At 42.3% G+C, this 14,688-nt stretch overlaps 1 protein-coding gene and 1 long non-coding RNA gene across 6 annotated transcripts in view; one reads left to right on the top strand and one right to left on the bottom strand.

Moving 5' to 3' along the window:
* LOC116076890 overlaps window positions 1-4,463 on the top strand; it is a 17,131-nt gene extending 12,668 nt beyond the window's left edge. Inside the window, exon 2 of the long non-coding RNA XR_004113121.1 lies at window positions 4,088-4,463. This is a non-coding gene — a long non-coding RNA (uncharacterized LOC116076890). The remainder of the gene's footprint in view (window positions 1-4,087) is intronic.
* Window positions 1-14,688, bottom strand: part of Acaca (acetyl-CoA carboxylase alpha) — a 268,630-nt gene that overhangs the window by 206,219 nt on the left and 47,723 nt on the right. For 2 of the 5 annotated variants that reach the window (XM_031350928.1, XM_031350929.1), the window contains exon 1: window positions 11,168-11,429. The exons of the other annotated variants lie outside the window; for them this stretch is intronic. The gene's annotated coding sequence lies outside the window, so the exon portion shown is untranslated. Of the gene's footprint in view, window positions 1-11,167; window positions 11,430-14,688 lie in introns of those variants that run through there. 5 annotated transcript variants of the gene reach the window in all.

Below are 14,688 nucleotides of genomic sequence, written 5' to 3'. Positions count from 1 at the left end.
CAATTGGAGGAGACAGGTATCTCAATTACTTTTATCTTTATGTGTCTGAGTATTTTACCTGCTTTTCTGCTTGGTACCCATGGAGGCCAGAAGAGGGCATTGGATTCCCTAGAACTGGAGTCGCAAAAGGATATGAGCTACCATGTGGGTGCTAGAAATAGAACCAGGGTCAATTGAAAGAGCAGCCAGTGCTATTAACCGATGAGCCATCTTTCCAGCCCCAGATTTTAAAAAACTGGTTCTCTTGGGAGTTTCATACAACATGCTTTGATAATATTGGCCCTACCCTAGATATCTTAATTTTAAATTCAGTTGATAATACTAGTGTCTGGAAGTCTGAGGTAGAAGGATGGTCAATTCCCAACCAGCTTTGGGCCACATGAGACTTTTTCTAAGACATAAAAGGGATGACATATACAAAGTCTGGCAATCTGAATTAAATCCTAGAATCCACATAGCAAGTTGTCCTCTGACCTCCACGGGTGCTATGGCTTGCACACACACAAACTCCAATAAAATAACTAATATTTAAAAAAGAAAAAAGGAAAAAAATAGGACTTAGTTGTTGGTAGGAAAAGATGGCTCAGTAAAATGTACTTGCCACCAAGTCTGAAGATCTGAGTTCCACATGGTAAAAGGACTCCTAAAGTTGATTTCCATATATGTAAGCTCAATCTCTCCCCACTCTCTCCCTTTCTCTCCCTCTCTGTCTCTCCCTATATGTAGTGTGTGTGTGTGTGTGTGTGTGTGTGTGTGTGTGTTGTATCTGTCACACACACACACACACACACACACACACACACACACACCTGGCACCCCCAACACAGATATTAATACACTAAGTAAATGTATAAAAAATTAAGAAATTTAATTTTTGGTTAAATGTCTACAAACAGCCAGATGTTTTCTGGGGAAGCAGAAAAAGTACTAAGTAACTGGGTAAACCCACAAAGCCAAAAATCACAACAGAATCTCCAAAACATTTCACCTGTGCACATGAAAGAACTAAGTAAAGAAAGGCCTGGCTGAGCTTCTGTTTCAGAAGCTTCTGGTCATTCCATTTCCCAGAATCTCATGGGGCCAGTTACCAGCCTGATAAAAGGCTACAGGTCCAGTTCTCCATACAGGGTCAGTTTCTAGACCAGAGAATACCAACAAGAGGAAAAGGAACTCTGACCATACTAAAGCTGGATACATAAGTAAACATAGAAAGGTCTCACAAGATCTTGTGTAGAATCTGAATAGCTGAAGCACTGGGGTGGGGTAGGGTAGAGGTGTTAGATAATGCAGGGACCTTAAGCTAGCAACACTGAGGTACCTAAGTTTCTCACCAGATCGTCCTTCCATGCAGCTAACAGTCAGTAAGGCCCACTCAAATTATCACAAGCTCTCATCACCTCTTCCATCTACCTTCTAAAATACAAGCATTAAGTATTACCAGATGTCTGAAAAAGTACCCAAATGAAAGAATCAAGAACAAATAACTACTTGTAAAATCAAAAAACACATAACCAAAGAGTATGAAAAACAAAATACAACTATGGGGATAAAATAAAAAGATAGAAGGGCTCAATTCCATTTCTGTGGTTACTCCCTCCAGTCACAAAACCCTAGTCAATCCATGAGAAAATACTAGACCAATTCGAATTGAAGGACAGTCTATAATGTAAGTGGCTCATCAGGCTTCAAACTCGAAAGTCACTGGGAATGGCTAAAAACCTTCACAAAGAAAGTACATACCCACCAAATGCGACGCAGTGTCTTGACAGGAAAACTGTGTGTGGGCAGAAGGGCAAAATCTGAAAAATGTCTGCAGTAAACAATACTCTCTAATGATAGTTTCTACTGCTTCTTTTGTGTGCGTGTGTGTGTGTGTGTGTGTGTGTGTGTGTGTGTGTGTGTGTTGGGACTGAAGAACCCAGAGCCCCCAGAGGCTAGGCAAATGTCCTGTCAGTAAGTACACCCAATCTCTAATGTTAACTTCTTAGGTTTGATAAAGGTACTGTGGCCATGTGAGATGTCTGTACTGAGTGAAGCTCAAAAGTGTGCAGAGATCTCTGTGGAATTTTCCCATCAACTTTTCTTTAAGTCTAAAATTACTATCTAAAAAAGTCAAATTCTAAAGAGCTATCATTGTTATCCTAAGGGATCTAAGAGAAAATATTATACATGCAAAACACAAATGGTATACTTTTTTTTTTTGTTTTTTTTGTTTTTTGTTTTTTGAGACAGGGTTTCTCTGTGTAGCCCTGGCTGTCCTGAAACTCACTATATATACCAGGCTGGCCTCAAACTCTGAAATCTACCTGCCTCTGCCTCCCAAGTGCTGGGATTAAAGGTGTGTGCCACCACCACCCAGTAAAATGGTATACTTTTTAAAGAAATATTCAAAACTAACAAATATATAGGAGGCTCACATCAAGTTTAGGGCTAACCTTGACTACACAAAAAGACTGTCTCAGAAAAGCAAAAAATTTTAAAAAAGGGAAAAAGGGAAAAAATTCCTTTTTTTTTTACTACAATATCTCATTGTTACGCAGGCTGATCTCAATTTTGTGGGCTCAAGTAAGTAATCTCATATTTAAGCGTACATTAAAAAATGAGTATTACTTGTTGTAGTTTGTCCATTTACTTGTCTGTGCCCACATACTAGTGTGCGTGTGTAAGTTAAAAGACAACCTGAGGGAGTCCGTTCCTCCTTCCACCACTTGGGTCCTGGGGTTGAAACTCAAGCGCTCAGGCATGGCCAACAAGTTCCCTAGCCCACTGCTGAGCCATCTCACTGGCCCAGAAATAATCCCTAAAACTTAAAAACAAAAAGAAATAAGTAATAAGTAAAATTTTTAAATTAAAAAAAAAAAACAGTAAAAACATATTTGTGGATCACACCCCTGACAAAATACATGAATATTTTTAAAACTTAAAGTTAAAAATATAATCGCAGCAATAAAAAAGCTTACTACAAAAAGATAAAAGATACAACTATGGAAATATATTCATTAATCAGAAAAAGTTAAGGAGATAAACAATAAGAAACAAAACAAGTTAAAGAGCCTACTAAAAAGGCCCAATTATGAAAAACAGCTCCTAAAAGAACAAAATCAAGGGCAATAATAATAATAGTAATAATAATAATAATAATAATAATAATAATAATAATAATAACAATGACACAATTCAATTAAAAACTTCCCAGTATGAGAGGGCATGACTTTTATATTAAGAAGGGCCACTAATAAGCTGTATGTGTAGCTCCATGGTGGAGCCCTTGCCTAGTATCCATGAAGCCCTGGGTTCAATCCCCAGATAGGAAGAGAGACAGAGGGACGGAGACAGAGTGTGTGTCCATATAGTACCTATCACAAAAAGAACACAAGAGAAGATTCGATAAACTTCCAGAGAGGAAAAGTGTCTTTGTGTAAATAATCAAAAATCAGAATGCTGGTGGACCAGCTGTGGCAGGCTTTTATTCTCAGCTACTCATGAAGCTGAGGCGAGACAATACTAATGTAAGGCCTTCCCTGAACTACAGTGAGTTCAAAGCCTGAGTATGGTTAGACACTATCTCACTTGTTACAAAAGCCCAGACTTGGAGATGCACACCTTTAATCCCAGTACTCAGGAGGCAGAGGCAGGCATGGATTCCCATGAGTTTGAGGCTAACTTGGTCTATGTATTAAGTTTCAGGATAGCCCCCATCTCCAATAAAAAGAAAAAAAAAGAAAAAAGAAAAAAAGTATTACTAAGATGAGTAAGAAATCTAAAATGGAAATATAAACAACATACTTTTACATTCATGTTAAATAAGGGGGAGCATAATAAGTGATTGAACTTGAACCAGAAAATGTCCTAATTATTAGAAGAAATAAGCATTAGTATATATGGGTTCTTCAGCTTAGTTTGAAATGACTCATAAAAAAATAATACATACATAACAGAGAGCAGTAAAGCAAATGTGACAAAATGTTAAAAATTGATGAATCTAGATCAAGGGAACATTGATATTTATTGCATTATTCTTTGTAAGCTGAAATTTTTAAAATAAAAAGTTAAAAAAATATTTTCCTCCCATGTATTTTTTCTCAAGATGCCACTAAAGAATTCCCCTTGCAAGTGAGGGAAAATAAATCAAGCATGTGGAAGATGTGGGACATGAATTCTCCAGCAGCAGAAAAGACGGGAAAGAGATCCCTAGGGTAATGGTGAAGAGGGAGCCCAGGATAACCATCAAGTGCCAGATGCAAGAGGCAAGCAATTTAGGCTGCAGTCAGCCAGGAGTCTGAGTAAGATTTTATACATGAAAATTAATGGACTCTCTGGCTCATATCAGTGGCCTGAGAGAGTGAGAAAACTTGTGAAGAGTAATTACATGGTAAACTCACAGGAAGCTAACAACAGAAATAAAGACCGTTATTACCTCCAAAGTAATAACTATACAGGATACGACTAAATCCTGTACAGCATTTACATATTCATAATATAAACTTTCAGATAAAAGTAAGACTATAATCTATTGTAAGATATCAACAGGCAATGCTTACTATTTGTGAGAAATCAAGATGTAACCAGGCAAGCATGCTGTCCACACAAAAAGATAAATCACAAGTATATCTGCCCAGAGAAACTCAAGTAGCAATCAGTAGGATTTTAATCAACTTTGTGAACCACGGAACTTTTTAAGCTATATGCAAGGAGTTAGAAATGTAGCCAAGTGCTGGTCTAGGGTGTGTGGAGTCCTAGATTCAGTATAACAGAGGGAGGGAGAAGGGGGCTTGCCAGGTAAAGAGTGGTCCCTACTATAATTTCAGGACTTGGTGACTCCAGACCCCAAGGATAATAAATATAAATCTCTGTAAATTAAGAGATTTATAACATTTAGACACCTTTAATCCCATCACTTGGAAGCCAGAGGCAGGTGAATCTCTGAGTTCTGGGCCAGCCAAGGTTATATCTTTATCTCAAACAAACAAAAAATTTATAATTCCTTAAATGTAACTTATCTAACCAGGCATGGAGGTACAAACCTGTCACCTCGGTACTTGGGAGGAAGAGAAAGAAGGAGCAGACTTCACAGGCAGCCTTGGCTATACTGGACACAATGTGAGTTGGAGGCCATCAGTAAACTGGATTAAAAAAAAACAGGTCTGAAAACAACCAACTCAGGAGCAGGAGCCCTAACCCCACACTAGAGGCAGGAGGTCAGCCTGAGTGAGTAGCAAGCCACCTTGTAAGATGTCGCAAAGGACAAATAGTAAAATATCTCATAACTATTAGGCATAGACCTTTAATCCTATCTCATACATAAAAGCCTATCTCAAACAACAATAACAAATAAAGACTCGCAGACAGACAGACAACACTAGGTAGGCAGAAGCACGTGGATATCAGATAGAGCAACCCTGTCTCAGAAAACAAAACAAACAAAGAAGATATTAAAAGGTTTGCTACTGGTGTGGGTAAGAAGGCAGCTATAACACAAAGATGGGAGGGTAGGCACAGCTTTATTCTTTTATACTTAAATTTTGAACTTAACCTGCATATGCATCATGACCTGAAGACTTTAAGATAAGCTTAGTAGACAGTTTTCCCTTTAATCCAAGCTGCTATGACCCCTTATCTTGAGCACTTAGATAACCAAAATATTATTCACATATTAGCACTATATGTTTTACTGTGTAATTGACTCTTAAGTCATCTTGTGGATGCGGATGGGAAAAATTATTCTCTTTAGAGTCACACCTCCCAATATCACATAATGCTGCATAAATACCAGACTGTGATGGGTTGTTATAGGGTTAAAAAACTAGGAGACATGAACTAAGTATTTATTTCAAATAGTATCCTAAGGCATTTCCATATTTGAATTTAAAAAGCTCTGAAATATTTCATAGTACAGCATCTAGAGATCTGGGTATCCCCATTACCTCAGAGTTTCAAGGACTGAAAGACTTTCTTACAGAAATATTGCTAGCACACACTTTTAATCCCAACACTTGGGAGGCAGAGGTCTACAGAGTTCCAAGATAGCCAAGACTCCACAGAGAAAGCCTATCTCAAAAAACAAACAAAAAAATATCGTGTATGAGGCCAGACTGTGCTACAGAAGACCCTATCTCAAACAACAATAACAACAAATAAAGACACGCAGACAGATAAGAGGGACGGGCAACTAGCTGGGGGAAGAGAGACAGACCACTTGTTAAGGGTGCGTGCTCCACAATCACAGGGACCAGAGTTGAGATCCCAACACCCATGTAACAAGCTAAGAGCCTTTGAAAACATTTACAACCACAGCTCCAAAGATTACCAGGCAAGGATGACCTCTTGCCTAGATAAGCCCCAGGCTGCTTCCAGACCAGGCTGCCTGGACCTCAGATTCAGGGATAGACCAGACCCTCCTAAGGCATAAGCACAGAATGATAGTAGACATCAGACACCCTCTTCTGGCCTCCACACATGCATAGATAAATAAATATTTTTAAAATGCACTGATTTTTATTGTTGTTCCCAAGTCTTCTAGATCTGTTGAAGCACTATGTTAGCATTGGAGAACTAAAGCAAGAAAAATTTTACAGTTTAAGGCAACATTCCTAATTCTTTCGGAGTTAAACCTCTCCCTAAAATTACATAGAAGTTTTAAGGTACACATAAGAACTACCTATTGAGAATATAACTCATGAGGCTCTATCTAAATTCAATTCTAGCACCAAAAAGCAAAAATAAATAATATCCTAAAACTTAGGTGACCTATGAAACATTAGATCGGATGATGAAATACATATAAACTGCTAGTTTTAAATGAGAAGAACCAATGAAAAAATATCCCTGCCAAGCAGTGGTGGCCCACACCTTTAGTCCCAACTCTGGGAAGACAGAGGCAGGAAGAGTTTGAGACCAGGCTGATCTACAGAGTTCCAGGACAGCCAGGGTTACACAGGAAACCCTTTATGGAGGAGAAAAAAAAAAATCATATTAAGTGGAAAACTAGACTAGAAACTTCCTTAGATACTTTTTCTTTTGGGGGGGAAGGGGGCAGTATTAAGACAGGGTTTCTTTGTGTAACCTTGGCTGCTCTGGAACTCACTTGGTAGTCCAGGCTATTGTCAAACTCAAGAGATCCACCAGCCTCTAACTCCTGCACTCTCGGATTGAAAGTGTGCACCATAAACTACTGACTTAGGTGAAATGGAAGCAAAGAAACTAAACAGCTTGTCTGCCAGACCCAGGAATATCAATAAATACTAAAGAAAAAAAATACAAACAACTCAAGTATCCATCATCATGAACTAATATATTACCTCTAATAAAATTAAAAACAAATTAATCAAGCTTCTATTAGCCTTACTATCCCCAGATATGTGTATATACACATACACATACATGTAAAGCAATGAATGGCTAAAGATTGAAAAGCTTCACTTTTGAGTGTATTTCTGTCTTAGGAGATTGGCCATAATTCATAAATGAGATCTTAAGAAAAACTTCCTCAAAATCTAGGTCTATTTTTCAAACTTAACAAGTTCATTCAAAAATTTCAAATGTCATGTTATCATGTCAAAGAAAATTATTTATACTGGCTGATTCTAAGATGATCTGTTCATAATTTATATATATGGTCATGCGATTTCAACCCCCAGTGACTTTTTTTTTAAGATTTATTTATTATTATATGTAAGTACACTGTAGCTGTCTTCCAACACACCAGAAGAGGGCGTCAGATCTTATTACGGATGGTTGTGAGCCACCATGTGGTTGCTGGGATTTGAACTCAGGACCTTCAGGAGAGCAGCCAGTGCTCCTAACCGCTGAGCCATCTCTCTAGCCCCCCAATGTGTGGCTTCTACAGTTATTAATCTTTAAGAACATGTGAAAGGTGATGAGATGGCTCAACTAGCAAACAGACTTCAAGCTCAAGCGTGGGAACTTGAGTTCAATCTACAGGGAAATGAAAGAACTAACTCCCTAGAATCGTCTTCTGCTCGCTCCTGTGCCCACACACATAGATGTTTTTAAAAAGTTAGAGAATCCCCAGTTTGAGGCCAGCCTGGTCTACAGAGTGAGTTCCAGGACAGCCATGACTATACAGAGAAACCCTGTCTTGAAAAACCAAAAAAAAAAAAAGTTAGAGAATCCCAGGTGGTGGTAGCACATGCCTTTAGTCCCAGCACTCAGGAGGCAGAGGCAGTCAGGTATCTCTGGATTTGGGGTCAGTCTGGTCTACAGAGAGAGTTCTAGGACAGCTAGAGCTACATGGAGAAACAAAACAAACAAAACCAAAAAAGTTAGAGAATGATAAAATAACTGTTTTTCTGAATTGCTTCAAAGAGTAGCCTAGCCTTTCCCAAGTAAAAACAATACATTTAAGTGTATTACTGCACGATTTTAATTGTTGGCTCCTCAACCAATAATTAAGGTATTAGTTACCTTAAAACTGAAAAAAACAAAACAAAACTAAAACAAAAACCAGGGATATCTAATTTTTTTTTGACAATCCAAAATGACATCATCTACAAATATCTTGGGTCCTAATCACAGAAATCCTGGGGTTCAAGTGGCCTGGGGGTTGTAGGTAGACATGCCTATTTTAAAGAAAGGTACAGTGAGGCTGAGGATGCTAAGTTGATGATGTGCCTGCTTAGCATCCACAAAGCCCTGGTTCAATCCCCAGCATTGCATACAAAAGATTTGAAGGCCAAGGAGTCAGCTCAACACAAAAAGGCACTTTTTGCCAGGAACCCACATGGTAGGAGAGAACCAACTCTCATAAATTGTCTTCTGACCTCATGTAAGCTTGCACAAAAGTACACACACACACACACACACACACACACACACACACACACGTAAAAAACAAAACAAGTATGGTGGCACACACCTGTAATCCCAGAAGGTAGCTGAGCCGGTAAAGGGGACAGGTGTTGAGCTGATGACCTCCGTTCAATCCCCAAGGCTCACATGATATAAGAGTAAACAGATATCAGACTGTCTTCTGACCTCCACACGGCAGGCATGCTTACATTCCCCACAAAAAATAGATAAAAGTTTTTTGGTTCTTTTTTTAGAGGGGTAATCGCTTATGGAGCCTGACAACCTGAGTTCAAACCTGAAGACCCATTCCCAAATGTTGTCCTCAGACCTCCACACATGCACCCGAGGAGCACCTGCATGACCTTACACACACACACACACAACCAAATAAACAAAACAAAAGGAAAAGGGTAAAGGAAAAGCTGGGTGTGGTAGGGCACCATTTAATCCCAGCACTTGGAAGACAGAGGCAGGCAGATCTCTGAGTTCAAGGCCAACCTGGTCTACAAAGTTCTAGGACAGCCAGGACAATACAATACAAGGAGCAATCATATCTCAGGGGGTAAGCGGGGCAGGGAGAGGACACACAGCACATTATGTCAGCACACGCCTACAATCCCTGTACTTGAAACCCTGAGACAGGAGAATTCCAAGTTCAAGGCTACACATATGAAGACCCTCCAAAAAAAACCCAAAACTAGCTTCAGACCAGTTAAACCAATCTGTGTGACAGGTAAAAATTTGCTACTTATTAACTGAAACGTGCTCTCCACCTGAATTTGTTCACAGCACTTTAGAATTCTCCAAGGCTAGCTTTCACAATGACAGTTCTTTGATATTACCTAGTCATGGTCTGATGTATAAATGCATTATTTCCCAACTTTCCCTTCCATTTTGAAAACGACTTAATCTTTTCTTTGATGCATTTCTATTCTCTGGTAAATCACAAGCAAAACCTCTACAACACCAGTAAGCCCAGGCAACTCCAGAAATGAGTATTTTCCTGTTGACATCTTTCAAATCCACAGGTTTTGCTAATTATCACTGGGGTCACATCAATACTTCTGTTAAGGCTTAAATAGTATTTAGAAATAAATAAATAAACTGAAGCCAAAGAAGTGGGAAGAAACTTGCTACTTTGCAGCAAGCAAGCACCTACTACCTACACTGCTTAAAAAAAAAATCCTACTGTTAGACAACAACGCTTTCCCAACAAGTGCTTCCCAAGACAGATGTCAAGGACATTCCCATTTACCAAGCAACAGACAAATTAGGGTTTTCCTATCTGCTGAGAGAGAGGAAACTAATCTATGTAACCAAGGAAAAGCATACTTCCCAGCCTGAACTGTAGAATTAGAGAGAAAAATGAAACAGAAAAGTCAAGAGAGAACAACGTCTGAGAGTGAAGGCCAAGTTATTGGATTTATTCTGCACATTGGGAAGTTTCTGAAACAATTTATGTAGACATGGAATCAGGAAATCCTACCGCCTTTTGATTTGTCTTGAATCTCCTAGCAAAACCATCTAGAATTATTTCCTCTGATCAGTTATACTCCCGTATTCTTCTTTAAAAACCCACAAGGCCCACGTGAAGCCCCTGATTTTTAAAGCTTAATGGAAATGTCCACTTGCCGGATACCCAAATCCAAACTATATACATATCGGCCCAGATGTGGGCAGAATCTCCACATTTTCCTCTGAACTCTAGCTTCCTATCTCCTCCTTAGGTCTTATCTCCCATAGCTGCCCTAAATTAGCAAGGCGAACGTCAAAGGGAGAGTTAAGAACTGGTGAGCACGCTTTTACTACTTACGTCCCTCATAGAAACCCTTAAATCCTGCGAGCAGGAACTGGCAAAGGGACAGCCCGCCTGGCCCGGGATCTCCCCGCGATACAAAGGCACAGTGAGTGCCACAGCAGCCCGCGCCTCTGCGCCCCACACCTCTCTCCGCAAGAGAGGAACAAGACTTTCCATGCAACCAGACCCAACCCTCAACACCCGCCTCCCACGTGGTCTTCCCCTCTCGGAGCCGAGGATCCGACGCAAAGAATCAGACCCGCAAGTAGGCAGCAAGCACCGGCCAAACACACTGGTTCCTCCCTAAGGGCCCTGGGCGGTACTCCTCCCAGGTTCCGGGGTCTCGGCCCGCAAGCCGCCGGACCCCAGAAGCCCTCCACGCGAAGCTCGAGCGAGGGGACTTGGAGGCCACGGAGCCGGGGAGAGGACTCGGCTGCCTGGCCCGGGGTCTGCATGGGATGGAGCCCCACCGCGTGCCGGCGGAGGCTGGGAGGCCGCCCCCTGCCGGCTGCCCCTCCGCGGCCCGGGCCGCTCCGGATTGCGCTGCGGCCCTCGCCTCACCTCAGGCTGGCGGCACGCAGGGACCGACGGTCGCTGAGCCCCTGCGCGGAGGTGTGCTGGGAGGGAGGCGACGCCGGCGGCTCGGCGATGGCTGACAGGCGCTCCGCAGGCCGGCCCGGCACCGGAGCCGAGGAGGGCGGGGCTTCGGCGGACTGCCCCGCCCCCGGCCCGCCCCCGCCCGGCCGCCCACCTCAGCCGCCCAGCCCCATTAGGTCCGCGCGCGTCCGGGGTTACTCCAGGCCGTTCACCTCCGACCCCGCTCCGGGCAGTCGCGCGGTCTGAGCGCCAGGGGGAGGGGGCGAGGCGCGGGCTCGGGCCGGCGTCAGCCAATGGGCGCGCGGCGCGGGGCGGGGCGACGTGAGGCGATGCCGATGGTCCGAGCGCCGCTCTGCCATTCGGGGCCGAGCGGTGCGAGGGCGGGCGGGTCTGGGACGTGGTGGGTTCCCCTTCTGCCTGGGCGGGTTTGGGTCCAGCCCAACGGCTCCACCTCCCGGCGGAGAGCGGAGTGGAAGCCATGGTTCCTCTCGAAACTCCCCTCAAGGACCTGCTAGCGAGTAGCGCGGGAAAGGAAGCCAGGGGAGCCAAGAGGTGCGGTCGGCGATGTGCTGGCCCTGGATGAACCGTACCATTGCTAATCCTGACACTCTAATGATGTCCGTGTCCTGCCTGTCCACTGCCTTCAGATTAGTGGAGGCTAGCCAATACAACTAATCCATCACCAAACCCTTTGCTTAGCTCCCCAGCCTGCCTCAAAAGGAGCTGCTGATGCTGGATCATGGAGTATTTCTGAAGAGAAGTGTTAGTAAAGAAAGTTTGGTGAGTAAGGCAGAGTACAAAGGACAGCAGCCCTCAACAGTGCGTGCCAGGAAGTCCTGACTTCTTAGATTGCTTTACATCCTTTACTGGAGTTGCTCCAAGCCTTTTGAGGTGAATGAAGCCAACAAATTCTCTAGCTGTAAAACTTCACAGTAAGACTTTCATGGCAGTATGTATAGATTAATGGTGATTGGAAGACTTCCCAACGCAATGCAATCGTTGGTCATAGGTGACACTGAGAGGAAATCCGTTCGACAAGAATGGGGTGAGTTCTAACCTATTGCAAGAATTCAGAGGAGCACCCAAGTTCTTTTCCTAAGAACTTCTCACACAAGCCCGTGGTGAAGGCCAGGAAAGGTGCAGAAAAAAAAGGCCAGAAGAGTAGTTCAGTGCCAGAGGGCAAAAAGTGAAAAGGGTGGAAAGCCACACCCCAGGAAACAAATTCTTGGGTGGAAGCTAAGACAGGAAGATATTAAGATTGGTTAACAGGAACAGTGGGATCCCTTACTCCCATAATGTGGCAGCTTCTCCAAGAATTTACCCATTCACTTTTGAAGCAATAAGGATTAGAAACAAATTGGGGAATTCACAGATTTTACAAAACAGTGACCTATATTTTAACAGTAACTGTGTCAATGGGATAAATGCCAGCTGAACAAAGGAAATTCAAAGCTTTAAAAAGAAAAAAAAAAGATAATTGAGCAAGACTTTCTGGTTTAACAAGACATTCGACTTACTGACTAAGAATACTCTGGGAAGTTTTGCCTCTCCATAGTAGTGCTCTCTGAAGCTGGCATGAAGAAAGGACCAAGTAAAAAGAATTAAAAATCTTGAAGTTGCCTCTTATTCTTTTACCTTTTAAAGTCTCTTTCCAGAAGATTCTTAACTGTGTCGCTGTTTGTCAGCTTTACGAATGCCACAATAATGGGCTTACCATCAAAAACTCAAGGACCATGGGGTGGAACCATTTGCCACATGTGTGCAAGACCCTGGTTCCACCCTCAAGTGGGGTATTCAAACAGACCAGCTCTTAGCAGGGTCAGTAAGTTGGCTCAGCAGGTAAAGGAGGTTGCCACCAAGCCTGAGAACCTAAGTACTATCCCAGCCCACACAGTAGAAGGAGAATACTGGGCAAGTTCACATGTACACTGGGGTATGAAAAGGTCAACACACATACACAAAAAAATTGTCAGAAAAAGTAAAACAAACTACCCAAGGTAAGGTCTAATGAAAGAGCTACAAGAGTACACTTACATGGCAGAGGTGGGAGAATTAGGCCTTCAAGTTTGTGCATAGCCTGGCCTACGGAGATTGAAGAAAGACACAAAACAAAAAGCTACAAGAAGAGAAACCAAGAATGAGTTAGGATAGCCCAAGACCACTCACAAAGATTCTGCTATCAAATGCTAAGACACCCGAGCAGAGAGCTGGCAAAGGGCTATGACTGTAACTCCTGGAACTGGAACCACTCCTGAGTGCTGTGCTGTCTGGGACAGGCCAAGACCTGCCCATCCTACTTTAGGCTTTGTAGAGCTGGTCTCCATGACTCCTTGCCACACAAGCTGTGTGCCTGTAAGAGGTGGAAGAAAAAAGCCAAAGGGTGGAGAAAACATACTATACAAGACTAACAGGTGGAAGAGAAGGGGATGAGTGTGCATTCTACAAGCTAAAACTAGAGGTCTTTTCTGGGCTGAATTACAGCTCCAAAACCCAATGCTGAAGTCCTAATCTACAGGTACCTCAAGATATGTGGGGGTGCAGGTGGAGGTCTTTAAAGATATTATTAAGGGGGCTGGAGAGATGGTTCAGCAATTAGGAGCACTGACTGCTCTTCTGAAGTTCCTGAGTTCAAATCCCAGCAACCACATGATGGCTCACAACTATCCGTAATGAGATCTGATGCCCTCTTCTGGGGTGTGTGAAGACAGCTACAGTGTACTTACATTGAATAAATAAATAAATAAATAAATAAATAAATAGATAAATAAATAAAGATATTATCAAATTGAAACATGATAATTTAGGGTAGACCCTAGTAAAATATGACTGGTGCAATTAAACAAATGGATATTAGGATACAGATAGAGAAGATCCTTTGAAGACAGAGAAGACAGTGATTAATAAGCCTAGAAGAAATTTTTCAGAAGGAAATTAACACTGTGGCACTAGACAATGGTGGCACATGCCTTTAATTCCAGCACTTGGGAGGCAGAGGCAGGCAGATTTCTGAGTTTGAGGCCAGCCTGGTCTACAGAGTGAGTTCCAGGACAGCCAGGGCTACACAGAGAAACCCTGTCTGGAAAAAAAAAAAACAAAAAAACAAACAAACAAACAAACAAAAAACCAAAAAAACACTGTTGACATTTTGATTATGGACTTCTAGCCTCCAAAAAATGTAAAGAATTCCATATTGTTTCTGTAGTGTTATATTTTGTTATAACAGCCCTAAAAGAATACAAGGCCTCTGGGTTTTTTTTTACAAGTCATGTCCATACACAAGAGAGATGGAGAGATGGCTCAACAGCATTGGCCACTCTTCCCAAAGACCTGAATTCAAGTCCCAGTGCACATATGGGTGGCTCACACAGTCTAATTCCAATTCTGGGGGACACTAGGTCCTCTAGAAACTGAACATATCCAGTTCTGACACCCTCTTCTGGCCTCTTCAGGCACACATATGGTACATAACTAACATGCAAGGAAAG

This window comes from Mastomys coucha, unplaced genomic scaffold, assembly GCF_008632895.1.
Source record: "Mastomys coucha isolate ucsf_1 unplaced genomic scaffold, UCSF_Mcou_1 pScaffold5, whole genome shotgun sequence".
Classification (NCBI taxonomy): domain Eukaryota; kingdom Metazoa; phylum Chordata; class Mammalia; order Rodentia; family Muridae; genus Mastomys; species Mastomys coucha.
Note: the sequence above shows the minus strand (reverse complement) of the source record. Positions and strands in the feature narration are given on the sequence as shown.